Source organism: Chiloscyllium punctatum, chromosome 12, assembly GCF_047496795.1.
Source record: "Chiloscyllium punctatum isolate Juve2018m chromosome 12, sChiPun1.3, whole genome shotgun sequence".
NCBI classification, from domain to species: Eukaryota; Metazoa; Chordata; class Chondrichthyes; order Orectolobiformes; family Hemiscylliidae; genus Chiloscyllium; species Chiloscyllium punctatum.
Genome location: NC_092750.1, coordinates 90,419,996 through 90,426,058, shown reverse-complemented (window position 1 = coordinate 90,426,058; position 6,063 = coordinate 90,419,996).

Below are 6,063 nucleotides of genomic sequence, written 5' to 3'. Positions count from 1 at the left end.
TGTGACGTCACGGGGCGGGGCCTGAGGGTGATTCATGCAGATGCTGAAAATCTGAGACTGGAGTCACAGAAATGTCCAACATGGAAACAGACCCTTCGGTCCAACCCGTCCATACCGACCAGATATCCCAACCCAATCTAGTCCCACCTACCAGCACCCGGCCCATATCCCTCCAAACCTTCCTATTCATATACCCATCCAAATGTCTTTTAAATGTTGCAATTGTACCAGCCTCCACCACATCCTCTGGCAGCTCATTCCATACCCGTACCACTCTGTGCATGAAAATATTGCCCCTTAGGTCTCTTTTATATCTTTCCCCTCTCACCCTAAACCTATGCCCCTCTAGTTCTGGTTACCCCCACCCCAGGGAAAAATCTTTGTCTGTTTATCCTATCCATGCCCCGAATGATTTTGTAAACCTCTGTCAGGTCATCCCTCAACCTCCGCCACTCCAGGGAAAACAGCCCCAGCCTATTCAGCTTCTCCCTCTTGCTCAAATCCTCCAATCCTGGCAACAGCCTTGTAAATCTTTTGTGAACGCTTTCAAGTTTCATAACATCTTTCCGATAGGAAGGAGACCAGAATTGCACACAATATTCCAACAGTGGCCTAACTGATGTCATATACAGCCACAACATAACCTCCCAACTCCTGTACTCAATACTCTGACCAATAAAGGAAAGCATACCAAACGTCTTCTTCACTATCCTATCTACGTGCGACTCCACTTTCAAGGAGCTATGAACCTGCACTCCAAGGTCTCTTTGTTCATCAACACTCCCTTGGACCTTACCATTAAGGAAATAAGTCCTGCTAAGATTTGTTTTCCCAAAATCCAGAACCTTGCATTTATCCGAATTAAACTCCATCTGCCATTTCTCAGCCCATTGGCCCATCTGGTCAAGATCCTGTTGTAATCTGAGGTAACCTTCTTCTCTGTCCTCTACACCTCCAATTTTGGTGTCATCTGCAAACTTACTAACTGTGCCTCACATCCAAATCAAATCAGAAAGTGCTGGAGGAATTCAGTGGGTCTGGCAGGAGATGTGGACAGAGAAACAGAGCAAACCATTCCAGTCCTGTGTGCATCTTCTTCAGAACCCATTGCCCAGGTGGTGCAGTGTCCTGGGCGATAGCTTTATAACAGCTTCACCCTCAGGTGATCTCTGAAACAAACAGCAGTCTACTTGAATCCCTGGAGTTTTCTGCAGGTGACATTTTTAACCAACCTGTTCAAACGTGTCATGTCCCACTTGTGAAGCAGGTGGGCCTTGAGAATCCAGGCCTTCTTAGTTTGAGGGGAGTCCCTCAGGGTGGAGTCTCAGGCTGAAAATGTGTTGCTGGAAAAGCGCAGCAGGTCAGGGTCGGGGTCTCAGGGTCAACCATCTTCAGCTGCTTCGTCAATCACTTTCCCTTCAGAAGTGGCGATGTTGGTTGACGATTGGACAATATTCAGCATCATTTTCAACTGCTCCGATACTGATGTAGCACATATCCATATGTTCAGGTTGTAAGTTTGCTCGCTGAGCTGGTAGGTTTGTTCTCATTGAGAACAATCTTACAACCTGAACCTCAACCTGAGCTAAACATTTTCTCAAACACCACACATTCATATGTAGCAAGACCTGGTCAGCATCTAGAATCTGCACAAATGGTAAGTAACAGCAGTATCACATCCGTGCCTGGCAAAGCCCATCTTCAACAAGAGAATATCCGAGTATCCCTTGTTGACATTCCACAGCAATATCATTGTTGAATCCTCCATGAACAGCATTCCGGGGGTGTAATATTGATGAGAAACTGAACAGGAGTAGCCATGCAATTGATACAAGATCAGGGCAGAGGCAAAACAATCTTACAGCGCTCAACGCACCTCCTACCTGCCCACCTTACAAGATGTAAGTCAGGTGTGATATGGAATCCTCTCCACTTGCCTGGTTGAATGCTGCTTCAACAACACAAGAAGCTCACCAACATGTGGGACAAAACAGCACTCTTGATTGTCAACATCCTTCCCCATTCCCTTTCTTCCCCATTGATGTCCAGTAGCAGCAAAGGGGATCATCTCTTGTGTAACATCCTTCTGGATAGGGGGCTGTGCTGTTCACCAGTTGGTGAGTTACGTCCCACAAAAGGTTTGCACCTCAGGACACACAATGTCTCAGAGATGTTGGGAACGTGCAGGAACGTTCCTTTTTGCTATTGATGGCGCTTTTTGCATCTTTTGATGTGACTGGATCATTTGTTTTGGAGGAGGCATAGATTAGAGGAACAATGTCTTTCTGAAATTGGATTGTTTGTTCTGAGATTTTACCCTGTATGGACCGCAATAATGTTTGAAAATCATTTCACAGAGAAATAGATTGAAAGAATTGAAGATGAGTGAGTCAAATCAAACATGAAATAAAGATCCAACAGAGTCACTTCATTCATTTGGACATAAGGGGAACATGTTTATCTGGTATGTCTGGAAGCAAAGGTCTCACTAAGCATTGTGAGTGGAAAAGACACACACACACACACACATACATACAAGAGTGTGAGTGTTCCACTGAACTGACTGCAGAAATTATTTAACATTATCCAGCTAATATTCTTTAAAAATCCACAGACAGAGAAGCCCTAAATATGTTGTGTTTATGGGAAAGGATTCAACAGATTATCCAACTTAGAGATATGAGAGGAGATCAGCACCATGGAAGTGTCTGGATTGAGAGATGGATTGCAAATCCCCAAACCAGCTGGAGACTTATCAACACAGACATTCTGGGGAGAGACTGTTCCCCTGCGCTATGTGTGGGAGGTATTTACTCATGTAACACCAGTGGTTCACACTGACAAGAGACCTTTCCCCTGACTGTGGGGGAAAAAATCTTTAAGATGTGTAAAGGTCTTAAATTCAATGGTCATAATTTAACATCAACCCGTTCCCATGGGGGAGAAGGTATTCAGCTGTTCTGTGTGTGGGAAGGTATTCACTTGGGGATCCTGCCTAATGTCAGACAAACGTCTTCATCATCGGGAGAGAAGCGTTGTCTGCTCTGTTTGGGAAGGAATAAACATCCCAGTTCAGCCGAATGTCAACCGTTGAGTTGACACTGGAGAGAGAGCAATCATCTGCTCTGTGTGTGGGAAGGGGTTTATTAAATCAGCAAAGCCTCAAATACACAAGTGTGGCCATACTAGAGAGAGAGAGAGAGAGAGAGACTGTCCGCCTGCACTGAGTGTAGGAAGGGACTCACTTAGTCATCTGGACTCAGTGAACACCAACACATTCCCACCTTTTCCCTGCTCCTTGTGTGGGAAGGGGTTCTCTTGGTTCTCCAATCTCAGCAGCTATGGCTTTGTTCACATCAATGAGAGAACATGTCAATGCTCTGACTGTGAGAAGAGCTTTATGAGGAGCAATGATTTGATGAAACACCAACAAACAATTTGTGGGAAGGGCCGTTCACCTGCACTGTGTGTAGCGAGGGATTCAATTATTCATCCCCACACGTGACACTCCAGTTAGGGGGAAACAGTTTAGCTGAGTTGGTTTGCAGAGCAGTGTGATGTGAACAGCGTGGGTTCAATTCCCTTTACCAGTTTGGGGTAACCATGAAGGACTCTTGTTCTCAAAATTCTTCTCTTGCCTGAGGTCTGAGGGCCCTCTGGTCAAATCACCATGAGTTGCTTCTCTCTGTAATGAAGAGATCAGCCCCTATGGTCTGGGAAGACTATGGTGACACACACACATTCCAGTGGGGTAACATGTGATCGTACTCTGCTGTTATTGTATCCAGAACTGGGCTGTGTTCATTCTGTCAGCAGTGGTTTACTTCATTGGATGTGAATTGTCTCTTTAATTGAACTGGTGTTTAATTGTTCAGGTATCAATCACATCAAAAACACAGTATTTCCCCTGATTTCTCTCCAGTGAGATGAGACCGATCGATATCCATTTCCTTCCCTGTTCTTGGGTCTTTTATTCATTGCTAAGGCTTGATTTGTATTTATAAATGTATTTTCACACATTCAGGATTTCTGAATGTGCTTCATAGCAACTGAAGTCCTTGTGAGGTGGAGTCACTGTTGTGGGAGATATAGCAGCTGTACATCTCTAAGGGTCTATTTAGGGCTCCCCTTCCCTGCACCAACTCTCCCATTTACCAATCCCACACAAATCCGGGAATGGCACCAAGTCTCCCATTGAGGTTATCCTGCCCCAGTCCTCCCACTTAGAATTTAATGGCACCTGCATGAATTCGCCAATTATTGTTGCCCTGCATCAATTCCTTCCATTTAGTTGTTCCCTGACACACATCTTCCACGTATGGGTGCCCTGCTGAATTGTTTTCATTTAATGATGCACTGAACTGAATCTCCAATTTACCGATGCTTGCAACATTTCTTCTTTTTATTGATTCCCTGCCCCTATTCCCAATTTAGACATGCTCTGCTACAATTTTCCAATATATTGGCACTCTCACCAATTTTCGAATGTAATGGCACTGTGCACCAGATCTCCCATTTATTGTTTCCCCCAAATCTCCCATTTACTCATATCCCTGTACCAATCCTTCCACTTACTGATGCCCGAGCCCGATTCTACCATTTAAGGGTGCGCTACTCTAATTCTCCCATTTACTGCTGCCATGCACCAATTCTCTAATTTAGCTCCACTGTGCACCAGGTCTCTCATTGACTGATGACCCGCACCATTCTCCAATTTTGTGTTGATTAGCACCATTTCCCCCAATTACTGATGTCCTGACTGTCTTACACCCCTCATCATACTGACTGATGCCATCCCCCCCATTCACTTCTTCCACGTACGGGTGCCCTGCTGAATCGTTTCCATTTAGTGATGCACTGAACTGAATCTCCAATTTACCAATGCTTGAAACATTTCTTCTTTTTATTGATTCCCTGCCCCTATTCCCAATTTAGAATGCTCTGCTACAATTTTCCAATATATTGGCACTCCCACCAATTTTTTTTATTAATTCCCTGCCCCTATTCCCTGCCCCTGCCCCAATGTAGACATGCTGTACTCTAATTTTCTACTGTATTGATACTCAGACCAGTTTTCCAATATAATGCAATCTCCCATTTATTGGTTCTCACCAAATCTCCCATTTACCCATATCCTTGTACTAATTTTCTCATTGAGCCCGACTCGACCACTGAAAGATGCACCACTCTAATTCCCCCATTTACTGTTGTCATCCACCAATTCTCGAATTGAGCTCCACTGTGCACCAGGTCTCTCATTTACTGATGGCCCGCATCAATTCTCCAATTCTTTGTTGCCTAGCACCATTTTCCTCAATTACTGACGTCCTGAACAAGTTCTCCATTCAGTTTTGTCTTACACCAATCCTCATATTGACTGATGCCCTCGCCCAAACTCCACCAAATCTCCTATTTACTCATATCCCCGTACTAATTCTTCCATTTACTGATTCTACCATTTAAGGGTGCGCTACCCTAACTCTCCCATTTACTGTTGTCATGCACCAATTCTCTAATTTAGCTCCACTCTGCACCAGGTCTCTCATTTACTGATACCCCACACCAATTCTCCAATTCCGTGTTGCTTAGCACCATTTCCCCCAATTACTGATGTCCTGGACAGGTTCTCCATTCAGTGTTGCCTTACTCCAATCCTCATACTGACTGATGCTCTCGCCCAATTTAGGGGTGCGCTACTCTAAATCTCCCAAAATGTATTGTCCTATCCCAATTCTCCCATTTAGTGCAACACAGCATAAGTCATCTATTTAGTGCTGAACTGCACTGATTCACCCATTATCTGATGCCCTGCTGCCCTAAAATGCTCACATTTCGATAAGCCCTTTCCAAATTTTTCCATTTAGTTGTTCCTTGCAATGATTCTCCAATTTAGTGGAGAACTGCCGGAATTCTTAAATTTAGGTGTGGACAAGTTGGATCGAAAGGTCTGTTTCCGTGCTGTACATCTCTTAGGCTGTAATTAGTGCTCCGCTTCCCTGCACCAATTCTCCCATTTACCAATTCTGGACTAATTTGGGAATTTCACCAACTCACCCACTGAGG